Source organism: Myotis yumanensis, unplaced genomic scaffold, assembly GCF_028538775.1.
Source record: "Myotis yumanensis isolate MYYU_CA2020_CCGP unplaced genomic scaffold, mMyoYum1.0.hap1 SCAF_3, whole genome shotgun sequence".
Classification (NCBI taxonomy): Eukaryota; Metazoa; Chordata; class Mammalia; order Chiroptera; family Vespertilionidae; genus Myotis; species Myotis yumanensis.
In genome coordinates this window covers 177874494-177897065 of record NW_027223754.1, presented here as the reverse complement: position 1 = coordinate 177897065, position 22572 = coordinate 177874494, and the positions used below count along the sequence as shown (strand labels likewise).

Genomic DNA, 22572 nt, shown 5'->3' with positions numbered 1-22572 from the left:
AAGCACTCAGCAACATAGACTTCAGCTCATGAAAACCTGCCTGGCTGTGCCCACTGCTGAATGCCTAATCTGCCAGCAGCAGTGACTAACACTAAACCCCTGAATGGCACCATTCCCTCAGGTCATCAGCCAGCTACCTGGAGGCAGGTTGATTACATTGGACTGCTACTATCACGGAAGCGTTGCAGCTATTTGTTCTTACTGAAATAGACACATATTTTGGATATGAATTTGCCTTCCTCACATGCAGTGCTTCTGCCAAAACTACCATCTGTGGGCTCACAGTATGCCATACCCACTGCCATTCTATTCCACACAGCATTGCTTCTGATCAAGGAACTCACTTCACAGCGAAAGAAATGAGCAGTGGGGTCATACTCATGGAATGTACTGGTCTTACCATGTTTCCTACCATCCTGAAGCAGCTGGCGTGATAGAATGGTGGAATGGCCTTTTGAAGATTAAGTTACAGTGCCAGTGAGGTGTCAGTGCCTTGCAGGACTGGGGCAAGGTTCTCCAGAAGGTTGTATATGCTCTTAATTAGTATTCAGTGTATGGTGCTGTTTCTCTTATAGGCAAGATTCACAGGTCCAGGAATCAAGGGGTAGAAATGGAAACAGCACCATTCACTATTACCCCTAGTGACTCGCTAGCAAAACTTTTGGTTCCTGTTTCCATGACCTTATGCTCTGCTGGGCTAGAGGTCTTAATTCCAAAGGGAGTAATGCTTCCATAGGAGACACAACAATGATTCCATTTGTTGGAAGTTAAGACAGCTGTCCATCAGTTTTGGACTTCTCATATCTCTGAATCAACATGCAAAGAAAGACAGGGATTACTGTGTTGCCTGGGGTGATTGATCCTCACTACCGAGGGGATATTGGATTGCTATTCCACAATGGAGATAAGGAAGAGTTTGTCTGAAATAGAGGAGATCCCATAGGGCATCTCTTAGTAATATTGTGCCCTTTGATTAATGTCAGTGGAAAACTGCAACACTATTCAAGGAGATTACTGATAACCCAGATCCTTCAGGAATGAAGTTTGGGTCACCTCACCAGGTAAAGAATCACAACCATCTGAAGCACTTGCTGAAGAATGACGGAATACAAAATGGGTAATGGGAGAAGGTAGCTATAAATACCAGCTATAACCGTGTTACCAGTTATAGGAATAAGGACTCCATTGTCATGAGTATTTCCTCATTTCGTTATAAATATATTTTTGTGTTTGTGTGTGTATATAAACACACAAATATATATGCATATATAACACGTATATATGGCTATATACATATGTAAAATAATACTTTTCTCTCATGCCCTTACCCATGTAAAAAACATATTAAGTGTATATCATGCACTCAGTTTTAAATATTAGTAACTTTACATCATAGTATGTAAATTCTGGGATATCAAAGAGAAGAATAAACATTCAAGGACTTTACCTTCTCTTCTGGGGAAGGGGTTAGTAAGTTTGCAGTTGTACACAGGATGGTTTTATCATGTTAAGCATAATTATGATCTCCTAATTGTTCTCATTTTGAGATTAATTATGGTTTAAGAAGATGAATATGGGTGCCCAGTTGATGAGGGTTGAACTTGTGTTGATTAAATTTATGTGTCACCTTGACTGGGCCATGAGGTGCCCATATATTTGATCAAACTGTATTCTGAGTGTGTCTGTGAGGTTGTTTCCTGATTAAAGTTTAAATTAGTGAACTGCGTAAAGCATATTGCTCTCTCTAATGTGGTCCTCATCCAATCAATTGAAGACATGAATAGAACAAAAAAGCTGAGTAAGAGGGAACTTATGCCTAATGGCCTGAGCCGGGGCATTGCTCTTCTGTATTTGGACTGGGACTTATACCACCAGCTTTTCTGGTTCTCAGGCTCTCAGATGCAACCTGACACTACAGCAGCCGTGGGCAAACTACGGCCCGATCTGGCCCCGTTTGAAATGAATAAAACTAAAAAAAAAAAAAAAAGACCGTACCCTTTTATGTAATGATGTTTACTTTGAATTTATATTAGTTCACACAAACACTCCATCCATGCTTTTGTTCTGGCCCTCCGGTCCAGTTTAAGAACCCATTGTGGCCCTCGAGTCAAAAAGTTTGCCCACCCCTGCACTACAGCATCTATTCTCCTTAGTTTCTAGCTTGATCACTGCAGGTCTTAGGACTTCTCAGCCTTAAAAGAGTATATGGTCATCTTAACATTGGCTTAATTCCTGACAGTGTCCTAAAGGCAACTTGTAAAGAAATTACTATAGAGAAGGGGGATACAAAATAAAATGCTTAATATGCTGAGTCCTAGGATAAGTGGGATTTATAGTAAAAACGCTTAGAAATCAAGGCTAAGGCTACAGAATTAGATTAGTCATAGATGCACTCAAACAGCAATCTATATTACGAAGTATATTGGCATATAACATCAGTTTATAATGATTAATGATAAATATAAGCTTTTGGCTTAAATGTATTTGATAAGACTTAGGTACTGTATAGCTGTTGTTCTTTAAACTTTTATTTTTGCCACAGTCTCATTTTAGATTATGTTCCCATTATCCCTGTTGAAAGATAAGATGCTAATGAATATGAAAAATGAAATCCTATCTGCATAGATACCACTTAAATAAGGTATTGCTTAAATAAAAAAAGAGTGGAGAAACCCGTGACAGCATAACTCAATACTTAGTTTGTTTGAATTTTTTAAAAAGTAAACTGAAAGAGTAATCATGAAGCCTGTAGGATTTCCCCTTTTATAAAACGTTTGTAGGGAAAAAGAATGATTGGATATTTCCAGGATTTAAAGCTGGTTAATTACCACACATTCTTTCCATTGTGATTGTGTAGCTATGCTGAGGTCTGGAATCATGGGAATCATTTCTGAGCTTTTTTTTTCCCCCCTCTCAACTCTCAGTAGACTTTTTACTCTGTGTCTCTGATGTTGTATTATATAGCAGTTCTTTATTGGTTCTCAGGCCTAGAAAATATAGAGTAATTTTCTAAGCAGAGCAAAACCTCCTTCTTCTTATAATCCAGTTTCTTTAACATGTCTTCAATAATTGAAGGAAAATATATGTTGTATCTCAAAAATAGCACAGAACTAAGTTATTCTAGTTAAGAAAGGTGTGCCATTTTTTTGGAGGTTTATGTGTAATGAGTTGTAGCTAATTTTCAACTTTTTAGGAGAAGGCAACCACAACAATTAAACAAAACACCACTAATTGGTTATAAATGTGGAGAAGATGGGGCATATGTTTGTGTGTGTATGAATGATAGCATTCTTTTATGTAGTTAAATATTCTTATTTATTCTTAAAATAAAATGGGCAGTTGGTCAGAGCGATGCTATTATAATTACTGTTTATGTATGAAACAAACAAATTTATTGATGACTTCTGGTGTGTATGCGAATGTTGAGAGAGTAAGTCTTTGTAAAGGATGTAAATAGGCCGAAACCGGTTTGGCTCAGGGGATAGAGCGTCGGCCTGTGGACTGAAAGGTCCCAGGTTCGATTCCGGTCAAAGCATGTACCTGGGTTGCGGGCACATCCCCAGTGGGAGATGTGCAGGAGGCAGCTGATCGATGTTTCTAACTCTCTATCTCTCTCCCTTCCTCTCTGTAAAAAATCAATAAAATATATTTAAAAAAAAAAAAAAAAAAGGATGTAAATAGAATGCTACTTGAATTTTAAAAGATTCTTTGTTTTGGCCTTTCAGAATATCATGAAGCTAACATAAGCATTGGAGTCTATTTTAATGATAGTGAAGGAACCAACACTTAGGAGAATTACACTTTTGTTCATATCACAACCATTGCTTCAGGTTATCCAAGTGCATATTCCTTTCTCTCATGATAAGAAAATTATGGCCTGGATTAAGTTCTTAATATATTACCAAGGGACATGCAGAAATGATCTAGATGGTAGTATTGTGATAGTGACAACAGGTTTTAGCACAGAATAGGACACATACTTGAATATCTATATATTTACTAGTAAAAGCCTAAGCGACCATTAGGACTGGTTGACTGGTCGCTATGACGTGCACTGACCATCAGGGGGCAGATGCTCAATGCAGGAGCTGCTCCTTGATGGTCAGTGTGGTCCTACAGCCAACCTCCCATGGCTGGCCAACCTCCCTCAGCTGGCCAGACCCCCCCCCCCCCCCCCCCCCCCCCCCCAGCCCCTAGCCCATGGGCCCCGATTGGGACAGGGTGAGATGGCTCGCCAGCCAAGGCAAGGAACCCCACCTATGCACCTATGCACGAATTCGTGCACTGGGCCTCTAGTATGTATATATAAACACATCCATTTGTCCATATGTATATGTTTCAAATTAAATTGCCTAGGAATATTGAAGACCTCAATTCATTGCATACTTTTAATATCTTAGTGCAGAAGTATTTTGCACATCAACTGAGTTTGTGCATATTTGAATTATATGTAGCTCTCAAAAACTTTTTAGGAAATTTTCTGAAATAACAATTTTGAACTGACTACATAATCATATTTGTAGTTACAGGTATGCCTCTTGTAACTTTTTTCCTTGTATTTGTGAAGTCGAAGACAGTCAATCAATGTAAGTGTTTATTAATGAACTGTTGTTCTGTGCAAAAAAAGAATGGCGCACTAGCCGGTTTTGCTCAATGGATAGAACACTGGCCTGTGGACTGAAGGGTCCGGGGTTGGATTCCAGTCCAGGGCACATGCCTGGGTTGTGGGCTTAATCCCCAGTAGGGGGTGTTGCAGGAGGCAGCGGATCAATGATTCTGTCTCATCATTGATGTTTCTATCTCTTTTGCCCTCTTCCTGTCTCTCTTAAATCAATAAAAAAATAAAATAAAGATAGAAAGAAAAAAAAAAAGGCAAACTTTTCAGAATGGCTAGAAGAGACAGAATATGAGGTGGAAATGTAAGTTTGAGCCTGATTATTAAGGGACTCTAGGAACTCTAGGGATAGATTACCAATAGCATAGTGAGAAGTTAAGCATGGGCATGCTGACGTCAATCCTGGACAGGCTGGGTTAATGCCCTTTTTGATCAAAACAATATGTAATTATTCTGTGGTGTAACAATCTGAATATATAAGGCTGTTGGGAAGGGGACAATGCATGACAGAAACTTTTTAAGTAAGACAAATATTTACTATGCAGAAAGATGACTATAATTTGGATGTGCTGCTAACTTCCCCCGGTTTAGATAGCCTAAACCTACTGTAGAGAGCTTTAAAGCCTGGTACAGTTATATCCCCTACTTCACTTGTCATCTAAGGCTATCTTTTTGTTTTCCTATTACTTCCTTCCCCTCTATTCCAGGGTCCTTGGTTTTCTAATTTGGTGAATTTATGCTCTGTTCTCACTTCTTCTTATGTTTGATCTTTTAGACACCCTGTTTTAAAATTAGCTGCATTATACATCTGGAGGCACTTTACATACTGCATATCTTTTCCCTCTAATTCTCAGCCTCTCTCCCTTTTGATTTTGGTAGCAACTGTCATTCTGTCTAAGAATCTTTCCTCTGGCCTTACTTTCAAACAATGCCCATCATCTGGACCGTTTGCCTTAATGTGCTTTCTATTCCCATCATTTTAGAGGAGGAGACAGCACTAGTGACAAGTATTGAGGATGTGATCCAAGTCTCAAACAGGCAGTTCCTTTCCATTACTTATCCTATATAATAAAGAGGGAATATGCAAATTGACCATCACAACGATGGCAGCGTCCACAGCGGAGGCGGGGTTTCCATAACACAAGATGGCTGCGCCCATAGCGGAGGCCAAGTTTCCATATGGAGCCTTAACGAGCAATCAGCAGTGACCTGAGGCTGCGAACCCCCCCACCCCCGTGGGGCTTGACAGGGGACCTCAGGCTGTGCCCCCCACCCTCGCACCAGGCCGGGGGACCTCAGGCCACACCCCCACCCATCAGGGCTTGATGGGGGACCTCAGGCTGCGCCCCCTGCCCAGCAGGGCTTGATGGGGGTCCTCAGGCCATGCCCCCTGCCCTGGTGCCAGGCTGGGGGACCTCAGGCCACACCCCTGCCCTGATGCCAGGCAGGGGGACCTCAAGCTACACCCCCATGCCCCGGCGCTGGGCCATGGGACCCGAGGCTGCACCCCCTTGCCCGGTGGGGCTTGACAAGGGTGGGACCAGCCTGGTCTGAATCTAGCCCAATGGAGGGGCAGCCGTGTAGGGGTCTTGCGCAATTTTGAGGCACATGTGGGTGGATGGGGACTTGACTCTGGGTCCCGTGGTGTGCCCCAGACTCTGACAGGAGAAAGATTTTCATATACATTTTACTAATTTTCTTTTATCTCTGACACTTCTATTATAGAGAAAGGGCAAATAGCAATTTTAAAATATTTCCTCTAATTAATGTGCTGAATTTCATGCACCAGGCCAATAGTTTCTTTTTATAGTTCTCTAACATGTAGGGTTAGATTGTTTATTGAGATTTTAATTTTTTTATTTTTAAATTATATTTTTAAATTTGTCTTTGTTGTTGAAAGTATTACATATATCCCCCTTTTTTCCCAATTGATCCCATCTCAGGACTGATTTCACTGTGTCCCATAGATTTTGGATTGTTGTGTGTTCATTTTAATTTGTTTCCAGGTAATTTTTGATTTCTCCCTTGATCTCAATGGTAACCCATTCACTGTTTAATAACATGCTTAGCTTCCATGTGTTTGAATGTTTTTAAATTTTTTATTGTAGTTGATTTCTAGTTTCATGGCATTGTGGTTCAAGAAGATGCTTGATGTGATTTCAATCTTCTTGAATTTCTTAAGACTTATTTTATGTCCTAATGTGGTCTATCTTTGAGAATATTCCATGTGAATTTGAGAAGAATGTATATTCTGCTACTTTGAGATGAAATATTCTGTAAATACCAATTAAATCTATCTGATCTAGTGTGTCGTTTAAAGTTGTTGTTTCCTTCTTGATTTCTTGTCTGGAAGATCTATCCAGTGATGACAGTGGGATGTTTAAGTGTCCTGCTCTGACTGTGTTGATGTCAATCTCTCCCTTAAAGTCCACCAAGAGTCTTTTTTTTTTTTTTTAACATATTTAAATGCTCCTGTTATGGGTACACATATGTTTACCAGGGTTATATTCTCTTGTTGGATCAATCCCTTTAGTATTATATAGTGACCTTCTTTGTCTCTTACTGTGGCCTTTGTTTTAAAGTCTATTTTGTCAGATATAAGTATTATTACCCCGACTTTTTGTTGTTGTTTTTATTTGCATGGAATATTTTTCTTTCATCCCTTTGCTTTCAACTTGTGTGAATCTTTTGTTCTGAGGTTGGTCTCTTGTAGACAGCATATATGTGGGTCATGTTTTCTTTTTCTTTTTTTTTTTTTTTACCTAGAAAAACTTTAATTCCAGAGCAGAAACTGCTCGGGCCCCTCCCCCCGTCCTCACATGGCAGGCAGGCACACTCGCCCACCCGCCCCAAGACCCCGGCCCAGAGGGACCGCCCAGTCAAGAGGTGTTCTTGATGTGGGCTGCCACCAGCACGAGGATCTCCCCGATCTTCCTTTGCCAGTTGGCGATGTTCTTGGACACGGGGCACCACAGCTCCCCATGCCACGGCTCGGCGTTCTCACAGCGCCTCCTCACCTCCTCCCGCTGCTCCTCTGTGCCGTGCTGCAGCTCAAACTTGTAGAAGAGGGCCCAGGCGTCCCCCAGGTCAGTCAATCTTCACGGTGCGGTGGAACCACTCCCGGGCCTAGGTGATCTTCCGCTCACTCCAGAACAGCTTGACCATGGCCAGGAGCACATGGGGGTCGTGCCCGCATTTCTTCAGGGCATCGACACTCTTGGTCTTCCTCTGGGGCTTGGCCTCCAGGAAGATGGCTTCAGATCACAGGACTCCGGAGCTGGGGTACTCCTGCAGCGCTTTGGCCATGAGCGTGTTGGCGATGTTCTTTAGCCCCGCACGGTACTCCAGCCTCACGGACTCCAACCACAGCCCAGGGTTCTTCGGGTTCTTCAGGCGAGACTTTTCCAAAATGGCCCGAGCTGGGGTCAGCTGCCCGATCTTCTCCTCCAGCCGGGAAAGCAAAAGCCACAGGGGTGTGGAGTGGGGACATTTCTTCAGCCCCTGGCTGTAGGCCTCTCGAGCCTTGTCCCGTCTGCTCTTCCTGCTCCTCGATTTGCCCCTTCATCATCCACAGCTTAGGGAAGTCCTTGTAGTGCTTCAGGGCCTCCTCGAACAGCTCCTGGGTGGCCTCAATGTTCCCCAGCACCCATTCCAGCTTCATAGACTTCATGAACACCCAGGCAGTGGGTGCGCTGCTCCGAGCCTTGGCTAGCAGCTGCCAGGCCCGTTCATACTCGTTCTCCGATTCCAACTTCACGGCCGTCAGCCAGATCTCCTCACTGTTGGGGTTGGCCTGGAAGGCCAGAGCCAGGATGCTCCTTGCTGTAGGCACATCGCCTGCCAGCCACTTGGACTTGGCACCCATGAGCCACAGCACCTCCACTTTAGGGCAATGGGTCACGGCCCTCTGCAGAAGCGCTTCCAGGGACTCCCTGGTGCCATGGTTCTTAAAGTAGGCGGCTCGCAGCCACACGCTCTTCTTGCTGGGGAACACCTGCAGCGCGTAGGCATAGATGGCTCGTGCGCACTCCAGGGCATTGTGGGCCACACAACTGTCGGCATCTTCCATCCAGGTGTGCTTCCGGTCCTCCTCGATCCCAATGCCAATCACAGCTCGCATGACCTCCTGACAGGTGGCCACACTGCCTGCCTTGTCACACTCCTCGGCATCCTGGATCCACTGCTCACGGTTGATCTCCACACCGTTGGCCCGCAGGGAGGTGATGGCCCAATCAATGATCTCCACCATCTGCATGTTCCCGTTGGCTTCCTCCAGCTTGGCAGCCGTGACCCAGATGTGCCGGTCTGTGGGGATGTTCTCACGGGCCTTGTTCAAGACCTTGCGGGCATTTTCATAGATCTCCAACTTCGCCAGAGCGAGCCACAGCTCCACACTAGTGGGGCAGCACTCCACGGCTCGGCTGAGTGTGATTCTAGCATCTTCAGGCTCTTCCAGCTCAACCGCTGCCTTCCATAAGCGAACAGAATTGGGTACATGCTCCAGGGATTTCCGAAGAACCCGCTTTTTGGCACGAATGTCTGTTTCCAGCTCTGCTGCTCTGATGTAAATCCTAACAGACTGTGGGAGGTGACGGACAGCTTGGGCCACCACGGCCTTGGCAGTGTCCCCAGGTTGCAACCTGGCTGCTTCCAACCAGACATCTTCACTCTTGGGGCACATCTCTGTCCCCTTCATGATAAGGTTTCGAGCGACTTGCAGCTTCCCGGTGACTTCTTCCAGGCGGGCAGATGCAATCCAGGCTGGTAGGTGGTGTGGGTTTGTCTCCCGAACAGACTTGAGGAGGAGTCGTGCCTTTTTGATGTCATTGATGTCCCCTCCATGGGTCGGGATCATGGAATTTAAGTCTGTCAGATAGCCTTTGGGGTCGACTACAGTCTGCCCACTCACAGAGTCAGACACCTGGCTCAGCCTCATGTCCATCAGCGTGTTACTTGCTTGACCAATCTTCCTCATGTCTAGCTCACCTGTGCCAGGTGTCATCAATCCAGGTGTCATTCCACCTGGGTATGGAGTGTTCAGTCCACCAGGATAGGGTGTGTTAACACCTCCAAATTGAGTTTGCCGGGGGTCCACGGAGGTATGGTTCTCTCCAGTCTGCAAGTGTTTGGCGAAGAAGCTGTCGGGAACAGGGGTCAGTTTCTCGTAGCGTGGCTTCCGCTGGCGTTTGTTCCTGGCATCGCCAACCTCAGGGATGCTCAGCCACTCTTCCTCTGTGACTTCTGCCAACTTCCTTTTGAGATCTGAGAACTCTTGTTGGATTTTGGGGTGTTCCATATGGTACTTTTCAATTTCTTCTTTCTCCCTTTGCTCCCTTCTTTCTTTTCTTCTTTCGTCCATCCTTTTATCCAGAGCTGCATAAATAGCATCCGCTTCCTCGTCATCCTTTTCGTAGGGCCCACTTGAGAAGAGGCTCCCTCCATAGCCATTAAACTAGTCATAGTTGGTGTCATTCAGATCCTCATCATTGTCATCTGCAGCCTGGCCCTTCTTCATCTAGTCCCTGACGGTCCTCTTGCCCGGCAGCGCGTGGCGGTCATCCACAGGATCGTTGGCATCCCGGGCAGGCCTGATGTCTGACCGGGTGTTGAAGCCAGTGGAGCCTCGGCCCAGCCCCGGCACATAGCCGAGCGGCGAAGGCATGCCCAGGAATGGCTTCTTCTTCTTATTCATGGCCCCGCCGCCAACGAGGGCTGGGAAGAGAAGGGACAGAAACCGCAGCCGCAGGCGAAGGACCGCATGCGTCCGAAGCTGTGCTGCAGGAAGAAGTTACAGGACCCGTGTCACCCGGGCCCTGGAAACAGAGCGCTCGCGGTATGCAAAAGAACCGCCCACCTCGGGGTTCCGGGGTGGAAGTCCGGAAACACACTTCCGGGCGGTCCGTGGTTAGGAGACCCACCGTCACAGGGCAGTCCCAAGGAAGGCAAGCAGGGAGGCTGGGTAGGAGAATCTCCTTCGTTACCTTCTTGTAGCCTATCAGTAGAGCGTGACCTTGGAATAGCCCTTATAATGGAACACAGAGATTAACCTAGACAAGATTAAAATCAACAGAACTAGAGACAGGATTTTTAGCTAATGTCAGATAAGAAACAAGGAAGAGGCATGCTTATAGGATCAAATAGTATAAATATAGATGTAACAGGACAATAAAGAGAGAACCCAACCATGCTGATCAACTGAACCCTGTCTCCGTGTCATTCCTTCTTTGCTGACTCTGTCCACACCTTTGGGAACCCCTGGACCTGCTGTGGTTGGGCCCTAACACTCTGCCCATGGGGCCCCAGCCATTCCTGGGGGGCAGGAGCCCAGCTCTGGGGAACTAATGGGGAACAGATGAATGCAGCACAGAGGCTGGGAGCTGGTCCTGGGTCATGTTTTCTTATCCATTCAGGTACCCTATGTTTTTTGATTGGATAATTTAATCCATTTACATTTAAGGTTATTATTGATAGGCACTTATTTATTCCCATTTTTCTTTAAACCTATGTTCTTTCCTCTTTTTTCCTATCCTTAAAACAGTCTTTTTAGGAAGGGAGGGAGAGAAACAGAGAGAGAAGCATTGATGTGATAGAGAAACATCAGTAGGTTGCCTCCTGCATGCACTCTGACCAAGGCTGGGAATCGAGCCTGCAATGAGGTACGTGCTCTTGACTGTAATTGAACCCAGGACCCTTCAGTCTGTGGGATGAAGCTCCATCTACTGAGCCAAACTAGCTAGGGCTTAGCATTTCTTGTAATACTGGTTTGGTGACAAATCTTTAGCCTTTGTGTTTTTTGTTTTGTTTGTTTTGTTTTGTTTTTGTCTCAAAAGCTCTCTCTTTCACCTTCAATTTTAAATAATAGCTTTGCTAGATAGTGTAGACTTGGTTTCAGGTTCTTGCTTTTTATTTCTTTGAATACTTCATGCTTGTCCCTTTTGGCTTGAAGTATTTCTGTTGAGAATCAACTGAGAGCCTTATGGGATCTTTCTTGTAGGTAACTAACTGTCTCTCTCTTGCTGCCTTTGAGATTATGTCTTTAACATTTGCCTTTTAAATTATGATGTGTCTTGCTGTGGATCTCTCTGGGTTCATCTTGATTGGGACTCTGTGCCTCCTGAACTTGTGTAACTTTTTCCTTTACCAGGTTAGGGAAGTTTTCTGTCATTATTTCTTCAGTCTCTCTGTCCTTGCTCACATTCTTCTCATCCTGGTACCCCTATGATGCGGATGTTGTTACATTTCCTGTCCCAAAGTTCCCTTAACCTACCCTCATTCTCTTTAATTATTCTTTCTTATTACTTCTCTGGGCGTTTTTTTCTACCTTGTCTCCAAATTGCTGTTTTGATGCTTTGCTTCATCCAACCTACTGTTTATTCATTCCAGTGTATTATTGATGTAATTCATGGTATTGTTCATTTTCAACTGGTTCTAATTCATGGCTTCTGTGTCCTTTTTCATGATGTTGTAGTTCTCACTAAATTCTTTGTAATACTCACTAAGTTATTTGAGCATCCTAGTAACCATTTTGTTAAACTTTATATCTGATAAATTGATTGCCTCCATTTCATTTACCTCTTTTTGTAGATATTCCTTCTGTTTTTCATTTGGGCCTTATTTGTATCCCAATTTTAGCTGTCTCTTTGTGTTTATTTTTAAGTATTAGATAGAAATGCTATGATTCCCAGTTTTCTTGGTGTGGCCTTATACTAGTATAGTAGGTGTTCTGTGGGACCCAGTGGTGTGGTCTCCTTGATCTACTGAGCTTGATGCTCTAGGAATGTCTGTTGTGTGGGTTATATGGGTCTTCCTATTGTAATTGGGTCTTGATTGCTCTTGGCCCATTCATGGGTAGGATCAACCCTCAGGCTGGCTGACTTGAGGCATAACTCCTACCATATTGTGCAAGCTGTTGTACAGGTGCTGACGAAACAATACAAAACAAAATGAAACAAAAAATCTCCACCACCAACAAAAAAAAGTAACAACAAAACAAATATGAAAAGAAAAATGAAATAGAGAATAATAAAAGAATACAGGAAAAAAGAATATCAAAGGAAAGAAAGAAAAATAAATACTAGGAAAAGAAAAATGGGAAAAAAGATTAAGAAAAGAAAAAAGAATATTGATTGAGAAAAGGAAAGAGATAAAGAAATATAAAAGAAAAATAGGAAATAAGTAATACAGGAAACGAAAACGATAAAGAAGGAAAATGTGGAGTTTGTAATGTTTAGTGCCTGTTACACTTTCCCTTTGGATATGCTGTTTGTGAAGCTTGTTGGATTCTGCTCCAATGTTGTCTGAAGCTGGCCACTTGGGGTTGGTTTCAGGTCTTTTGGGGGTTTTGTGGTGTAAGTCAGATTCAGTTGCTTTCTTTGCCTGGCCCTTGGCAACCTGTTGGAAGCTACAAGCGATCCACAGTTTGTGGCTGTCTCTGCTGGGCCTAGTTGCGTATGGGAAGGACCTGATATGTTGTATTTTCAATGAAATTTATTTCAAAATACCCAATAATTTTCTTGTGATTTATAATGGGTTATTTAAAAGTGTGTTAATTTTCAGGTTTTTGAAGGAATTTCTAGATTTCTTTCATTGATTATTAATATGTTTCTTCTGTGCTTAGAGAAGATACTTTTTGTTAAGTTTTTAAAACTTAATCAAGACTTGTTTAATGGCTCAGAATATTGTCTATCTTTAAATGTTCTGTGTACACTTGAAAAAAATGCCTAATCAGCACCTATTAGGTAGCATTTTTTTCAGAAATATTAATTAGACAAAGTTGATTGCTATATTGATCAAGTCTTCTAATATTTACTGATTTTATTTCTACTTATTTTATCACTTAGAGAGGAGTGCTGAAATCTCTAAGTATGGTTATAGATGCATATATGTTTAGAATTGTTATGTTGGCTTGACATACTGATTTCTTTATCATTATGAAATTTCTCCTTCATCCTAGTAATATTGTTTGATCTGAAATCTAACTTTTCTAATACTAATACAGTCACTTCAGCTTTATTTTGATTAGTGTTTGCATGTATAACTTTTTCAGCTCTTTATTTTTATGTTTGGTTTTTTTTTTTGTTTTCATAGTCAAAATGAATCCTTTTCATATCTTTGACATCTCTCATCACCATGGTTATTTTTTTCTCCTACCTTCTTATTCAATCTAATTATTTCTGCTTTTTAATTTGGTTGTTTAGATCATCTGTATTTAATGTTCTTTTTAAGATGGTTGGGTTTAAATATATCATTTTGCTATTTGTTTTCCATTTTTTCCTATTTAGTGTTGGGTTTGAAGTTTTTTGGTTCCCTACCCCCGCTTTAAATGATTTCATTTTATGCCAACTGTTGGTTTCCCAAGAGTATATTTTTGCTAATTATTTAATCATTTAATTGGTCTAGGGTTTACTATATATATTTTGAATTTATTAGCCTACTTTTAAATAATATTATCCTATTTCATATATAGTGTAAGAACTTTACAGCATTATATTTTCATTTCCTCTTTTATCATTTGTGGTACTGATATGATTTAGTTTACTTCTACATTTTCTATAAAGTTCACAATGTTTGTTATTACTTTTGCTTTATGTAGTCAGTTATCTTTACAATTTTTATATTTATTCATATATTTACCATTTCTGGCACTCCTGATTTTTTTTATGCAGATCCAAATATCTTTCTGATTTTATTTATCTTCTCCCTGAAGAACTTTCTTTAATATTTCTTTTAGTGTAGGTCTGCTGGCAAAGAGTACTCTCAGTTTTTGTTTGGAAAAATATCTTTATTTCTTTTTCAGGTTTAAAGTTATTTTCTCTGGGCAAAGAATTGTATGCTGCCATATTTTCATGACCTTTCAGTTCTTTGAATATACCTCTCCATTGTTTTCTGGCTTACATGATTTTTGACAAGTAGTTTGTTTTCATTCTTATTTTATTTCTTTTGCATGTAATGTGTCCTTTTTTTCTGGCTTATTTAAACACTTTTTATCTGTTTCCAACAATAGCATATGATATGCATTGGTAACTTCCTTATGTTTATATTACTTGGCTGTTTTTTAGATTTCTGGATCTCTGGGCCTACATTTTTTATGAAAGTAAGACAATTTTCAATTTTATTTCTTCAAACATTTTTCCACCCCCCTCCTTTTTTTCCTGGGCCTCCAATTACATCCATTTATTTTGAATAATTGCTATTTCAATTTTTTAACCTCATTTTTTTTTCATCTGCAGTGTTTAATCTATTGTTAACCTTATCCTATGTATTAGTTTTATTTTTTTAAAGATGTTTTCTGGAAGTTCCATTTGAATCTTTTTCAGATCTTATATATCTCTCGTTATTATGCTTATTTTTTCTACCTTCTTCAACATATGAAACCTTTATGATAGCTGTTTTCATATCCTTGTTTGTGAATTCCATCATCTCTTTCATTTCTATGTTTCTGTTGAATAATAATCTCCTGATTATATTATAGGTCATATTGTCCTGATTTTATGTATGCCTTTTACAATTTGATTGGATTAATATATTTTGTATTTTTGCTTGTTGGTTTCTGAATTTTGTTGTGTTATTTCAAATAGGGTTGCATTTGGTTTTGTTGCTCAGTTATGTTACTTGGAATCAGTTGGGTTATTTTGAGGAGTATTTTTAAGATTTGTTAATGTGGGTCCAAAATATTCTTTTGTCATAGGTCTAATTTAGCCCCATTACTAAGGAGATACCCTTCCAAGGATTCAGCTGAATGCTCTATGTATTAGAAGGGTTATCCATTCTGAATGATAGGTACACAAACTATTACCAACTGTGTGTGAGTGCCAGACTTTATTTCTCTACTCACATGGTCTTTCTTTTCCTGGCCTTGTGTAGCTTTCTCTCATGTTTGTACATGTTAGTTCTCAGCCCAGACTTGAACAAATCTTTCTATCTCTGGAATTCTCACTCAGTATAGTCTCTTTCTCAAATTCCTGATGCTGCAAGCACTAGCTGCCTCTCAAACTTTTAACTCTCTCCCCTCAAATCAGTGCGAGGCGAGTTTTGCTTGGGTTCTTCCACCATGTGCTGTGGCCTGTGAACTGACTCCAGGTTGTAAACTGGGCAGTTTTAATGCTTATCTTGTTCATTTCCTTCTCTCAGGAATTTTAATTCTGTGCTGCTTGTTATCCAGTATCTGAAAACTATTGTTTCATATATTTTGTTCAGGTTTTTATTTATTTTAGTTGGGAGGTTAAATCTGGTCTCTGTATCTCCATTTTGATTGGAAGTAGAATGCTATCTGAATACTGTAGTTTAAAGTTTTCTCCATCCTTTACCATACTTTTACTTTGAAGTAACCACAGTGCAGAAGATTATGGATGCTGTAGGAGTGTGGTAGTGAAGATATCTGTGATTAAACTACTGGTGATAATTAGGAAATGAGCACTTTATTTTTTATTCTTTTTATATTTTATTCTACTTTATACTTCATAAAGTATACTTTATAAGTTTCTTCTCTTGTCATTAAATCTTTACATAAAATTCAATACATACTTGGAATATGCACTATATTTTATGGTAGTTTCCTATTTCTTATACACGTCACTTCCTGCTCTTAGTAAACCTTGAGAAACTAGACATTTTCATTTCTGTATCCATAATAGATCATTGTACTCAGCAGCTATTAAAAAAAAACCACAGTTATGCCCTAACCGGTTTGGCTCAGTGGATAGAGCGTTGGCCTGTGGACTGAGGGGTCCCAGGTTCGATTCCAGTCAAGGGTATATACCTTGGTTGCGGGCACATCCCCAGTAGGGAGTGTGCAGGAGGTTGCTGATCGATGTTTCTCTCTCATCGATGTTTCTGACTCTCTATCCCTCTCCCTTCCTCTCTGTAAAAAATCAATAAAATATATTTAACTAAACAGTTATTTTACCTTAATAGGAAGAATTTTGGTGTACGGATTTTATGCTGTTTGGTTAATTAGAGGTCCTCATTATAATTATACTGTTTCCTATTCATTTTCTGAAATGAATCTAATCTGATTTTTCTTCAGATCTTATTCTTTCTGACTAGGTGACAATCCCAAGGCATTCCATCCTTAATATTATTATCCTTTTCATTGTATTGAAACTATAGAACAGTGATTTTCAACTGATGTGCTGCAAGAAATTTCAAAACTTGCGATACCTGACTATTTAGTCAGGGACATGATCTCTTTTCCCTTAGATTGTCAAAACATGACAACAGCCAACACAACAATAGCTATCTGATGTTAATGAATCAAAATTGTACCTATATTTTTTGTTGTCAGATTGGCAAAAAAATATAATGTATTTTTTGGTGTGCCACAGAATTTTAGTAATTAGTTTATGAGATGAAAAAGGTTGAATATCGCTGGTTTACAAGATAGCTACAGTTGCATTTGGATAGCTCCAATGCTTTGGTCTTTTTAGGATCCATGCATATGGTGATAAATAGCACCAGTAACGTCATCTCTAAAGGACAAGAAGTGTAGATATACTAACACAATTAAAATTCTTTCTCTTGGAAGCTCATCTATTTTTCCATTTTTTTCTCTATTCCTTCTGGAAATTATATGTGTTCTTCAAGGTTATGCAAGCTTTGACAGGTTGAGCTTTGCCACCCTATCTAAGGGAAAAGTCAGAACCTTACATAGAGCCATAGTGGGGGGAGAGGAGGAATTACCAATTTTTATGGTATTGTGTCAGGAAATTAAAAGCGTGGTGAAGAGCATGTGTGCAGATATATCTAAACATGTAGCTCTTGCAGGCTGCTGAGTTTTTATTATATCCTTTTTATGGGTTTTAGAGACAATATAATACTGGTATAGGCCATAGCAAAAAAAAAAAAATCTTTTTCCACTCATTTAAATTAATGGGTAGGTGTTTTATTGTTTTATTTTTACTTTTTTGTGATGCTGATGGTCAAGATAAGTTTTCTGTTAATATATGTAGTACCTATGTAGTTTTTGCATTTTCCCCTAGGCAATGCTGTGTGCTAGACTGTATTTGACTCTGGTTTCATTTGGTTTTCTTTTTTGTAGCCTCTTTATCTTTTTATAATGTACCCAGCTCAGCTTCTAGTGTTCCAGTGCAACTATATGCCACCCATCTCCTCCCTTATCCTTTTGTCTGTCTCTTGAGTAGTATTCCTTCCTTTATATTTATTACTTCCTCTTTTGAAGCTTATCTTGTGAAATAATACTATTTCAGTAGGGAATTATTAAGTGATTTGATAGAGTATCTTTATATATTAATGATGCTGCTACTGAAAGTGGGGAGTTTTGGATTTTAAATTGACATTCCAGGAGGTTTTAACCTATATATCGTTAATACTATAATGTTAAGTACTTTTAGTGAAATTTCTTTTATTTTGAGAGTTTTTAAGCTTTAGAGTCTTACTCTGAGAAAAAGAAACTTTTAAAACACATTAGTCTCAAAACTATAAGGCTCTCCTTGGGAAAATTATTTCTCTTGAAACTCAGGCAGTGGATGTATGTTTGCACTGTTTTCTTGGTAATTCCAAATCAGGTATTGTCATGGATGTTCTGCTTGTCCCAGAAATAGAGCCTAAGCTGAGTCTTTCACTTGGGGAGCGCTTAAATGCTCCACAGACCAGTGACCAGAATCGTTTCATTTTGTGCCCATGTGGTTTCTGCGGGTGGTTTGTTGTTTTAAAAACTGTTTCAAAGAAGTGCATTTTTTTTTTTCCTGGCAATCATGTGTATCCTGTGTAAGTATTTTTCATTATTAATAATTTTGAGAAGAACCAACTCCAGATCATAATGCTGTTGGCTAAAGTGATGGGGGGTTTTATCCAGAGTCTTCCCATATGATTTGTGTCTGGTTTGCCAAAAATCCATTAATTTGGGATTCGCAAAAGGGCACTATAATGATGTCCTCTTCTGTTTCTTACTGTCACCAACCTGTTTTTGGAAATGATTGCTGTCAATATTGTGTAAATAAACAGTTTTAAGAAAAGTTCATGAGACATTTAGATTTCATTTCTTCTAGGCCTAATGTACTGGTTTTACTTTTGGGGGATATTTCCCCTGCTTCTATTTTATACTCTATGTAGAAATTTCCATGTCTGATGATGCTTGAATTCCAGCAGTTTTCATCTTCTTCCTCATTTAGGCTTAGTGGTTAGAAATCTTGTCTTTAATTGCATTTCAAAGTGGTTAGTTTCTGTCATTTTCCGTTCCCTTGTCCAACAGTAAGGGTTTGCTTCTGTAGGTACACTGAAACCTTTTAATAATGAATTTGGGTTTAAAAAGAAATTGAATTAAATTGTTGAGTTATTTTAGAAGTTATAACATTATGCTATTTACATTTCTGGCTACAGTGAAGTTTTTTGTGAAAGTTAAGTTTTGTAGGAAAAATGTCAGCTTGTAGTCTTAGAAGGTATCTTTAGGATTTGGCTAGCCCAGAATTACAACTCTAAAGTCTGCTTAAATCTTCTAATTCATGAATTAATATTATTTATAATTAGGAATTAATCAAAAAGAAGACCTGAAGATTACCTTTCCGAACTTTCTAATTCAATAGAAAAGGAAACTGAAACCTAGATAGGTTTAAGTGTCCAGCTGCAATTTAGGGGGAGAGTTAGTAACGGAGCACAGTGACTGGACTCCAAATCCAATGTCCTTTCCACCATGTTGGCATCTCTTACCATCTCATCCCCAGCAAAATGAAAATTTAGAGCATCACTATTCAACCTTTTTCATCTCATGGCACACAAAAACTAATTACCAAAATTCTGCGGCACACCAAAAAATTATATATTTTTTGACAGTCTGACACAAACAATAGGTATAATTTTTATTTCACTCACATCGGATGGCTATTGGGTTGGTTGTTGTCAGTCTAAGGGAAAAGAGTTTGGTATTGCATGTTTTAAAAATTTTTATGGCACACCAGTGTGCCTCTTTCAGCTCATCACCATGAAAGTCCATATAATAGGGTTCTGGTTTTAAAATACCAAATATATTTAATTTATGTGATATAAATTTGAGGGATAACCTTACAGTTTTATACCACAGTTTCTCTCTCGACCTGTAAAACAGCACTGATCATCTCTGAGGTTGTACTTTGTTATTTGAGGAAGGAAATTGACCCTTATTTTGTTCAAGCCTCTTCTTTATTGTATTAAAATAATTTTTAAATCTTCTCCAATTTAGGAAAACATTCAAATAAGGAACTCCTGTGTTGGCTACTGTTGATTACCTATTGGCATTACTCTTCTATCTACCTTTCTAACAGAACCTGTTTTGTTCAGGTATTTAATCCTTCATGTGACTCAGAGAAAAGTGTCCTCATTCCTAGATTCAGGATTGATTCTGGTAAGTCTAAGTGAAACATAGCATTTCACAATCTCAAACTAACTTGATCATGCTTCCAGCCTGTGGAAGAAGCTACACATAGAAGGTCACCTCCAAGGAATTATAGAGAATTTCTGAAACTCTGATTTGTAGTGCTTTTAGAGCCTGCTCTGCCCTTGACTTCTTGTTATATCAGATCGTGGTTATATATTTCCTTACTGTTTAAGCCAGTTTGCTTTGGGGATTATCTGTTACTTCCAGGTGAAAGTATGCTATCTGATGTAACTAATACTTTACACTGTGAAAGAATATTCAGTAGGAATTAGGTTTTAGCAACTAAATTGATTTGAATTCAAGGAAGAGGGAAAAATTTCAATAGACTTGAAAGTAGGAGAATCTTTTAAGAGATTTGTGCTGGAGAGAATCATAAAATTATGGCTCTTAAGGCATCATAAACCCCTGCAATTTACCTTCCATCCTTGAAGCTTCACTGAACTTTTCATTTATTTTTTCACTGACCTCCTAAATCTAGTGGTTTCTGTTTATTCCTTATCTTCTTGACATCTATTATATTACATCTACTTTCATCCTTGTACACTTTTTTCTTATGATTTCTAGGGCATCGTTCTATCTTTCTACATTTATGGTAACTTCTTTTAAGTTTTGTTTGCTGATGGTATTTTCTTCTATCTATCCCTTGAATAGTAATAGTTTTCTTTATTTTATGCTTTGGCCTAATTTAAAAAAGAACTTTATTGTTTAGAATAGTTTTAGAGTAATAAAAAAATTCTCATGATAGTATAGTACCCCACACTCAGTTTTTCTATTATTATTATCTTATGTTAGTATTGAATATTTGTTAAAATTAATACAGCAATGTCTATATATAATCTATACTAATAAAAGGGTAATATGCTAATTAGACTGGGAGACCTTCTGGACATCCTTCGGACAAAGCCATGGTGGCGGGGCCAAGGCAGAGGCGATTAGGGGTGATCAGGCCAGGAGGGGAGGAGAGCTGGGAGTGATCAGACCGGCCAGGGGGGGGAGCAGTTGGGGGCAAGCAGGCTGGCAGGGGGGGGCCAGTTGGGGGCAAGCAGACCGGCAGGGGGGGCAGTTGGGGGTGATCAGGTTGGCAGGGGGACAGTTGGGGGTGAGCAGGCCGGCAGGGGGAGGGGCAGTTGGGGGCGAGAAGGCCAGCAGGTAGAGTGGTTAGGGGCAATCAGGTGAGTGGTTAGGAGCCAGCGGTCCTGGATTGTGGTTAGGAGCCAGCGGTCCTGGATTGCGAGAGGGATGTCCGACTGCCGGTTTAGGCCCGAACCCAGGGATCGGACATCCCCCGAGGGGTCCCAGATGGGAGAGGGTGCAGGCCAGGCTGAGGGACAACCCCCCTCCCCGTGCATGAATTTTGTGCACCGGGCCACTAGTTGTTAAATAAAGTCCCCACTTTTTTCAGATTTCCATAGCTTTTATTTACTTTTAAAAATTTTATTTTATTTTAGACTCTCATATAGGATAACATATTACATTTAGTGGTCATATGTCCTTAATGTACCTATTGACTGTGACAGTTTTTTAAACTTCATGCATTTTTGATGACTTTGATCATTTATTTTGAGGAATACTGGTTAGGTGTTTATCTGTTGTCTCTTAATTGGGGTTGGTCTGATGTGTTTCTTTTTTAGAATGGAGTTATGGTTTTTTTGGGGGAAGGCCTCAGAGGTGAAGTAACATTTTCATCACATCATATCAAGGGGACATACTATCAACATGACTTACTGTTGACATTGACTTTGATCCTTTGGCTGAGGTGGATTTTGTGGGGCTCTTCTGCTTTGAGGTTATTTTTCTCTCCCCTCCCTCCTTTCCATATTATACTTTTTGGAAGGAAGGCACTATATGCAACCCACACTTAAGAGGGGTAGTTTTACCTCCTTGAGGGTAGAGTATATATTATTTGGAATTCTTTTACATGGAAAATTTATTTATTCTTCCCACTTTATTTTATTTAATTCATTTATTTAATTGTTTATACCAGTAGGAACTCATGCATATTTATTTTTTATTTTGCTTGGCCTAATTTTTTTAATTGCTGTAGGTATATTGATAATTTCTAAATATGTTTATCCTAACCTTATAGTCTTCCCACCTATCTTTTAGAAAGCTCTTTCTGGTCAGCTTCCTATTGGACCTTTCCCGTTTGGTCTTTGTTTAATAAAACCTCACACTAAATGTGTTTATATTGCCTAAGCTTAAACTAATAATTTTATATTTCATCTCCTTCATTTTATGCCTCATTTCTTCTCCCCAAACTGGCTTTTCCATGTGCTTGCTTAAGCTAGAAATTAGTGAAATCGTTCAGTTATCCTTGCCCTTAGTCATACTCCCTCAGTAGCTTTCATTTGGATTATATTTGTCTGTAGCACTTTTCTAAAACTAGCCTCTTCTACTTCCGCACCATTATCCACATTGCTTGATAGCCATTTTTATAAAATGCAGGTCACTTATTTGAAACTAGAGGCCCGATGCATGAAATTCATGCAAAAGTAGGCCTTCCTTCCCCTGACTGCTGGCACCAGCTTCCCTCCTCTGGCCTCTGGCAGGCACCCGGGACCTAGGCTTCCCTCGCATCCCTGGCTTCACC

General features: G+C 40.1%; 1 protein-coding gene and 1 pseudogene across 2 annotated transcripts in view; one reads left to right on the top strand and one right to left on the bottom strand.

Moving 5' to 3' along the window:
• The window catches only part of CCDC91 (coiled-coil domain containing 91), a 348316-nt gene that overhangs the window by 50792 nt on the left and 274952 nt on the right, over positions 1-22572 (top strand). The window lies entirely within an intron of this gene.
• LOC139006462 (pre-mRNA-processing factor 6 pseudogene) lies at positions 7495-10307 on the bottom strand (annotated as a pseudogene).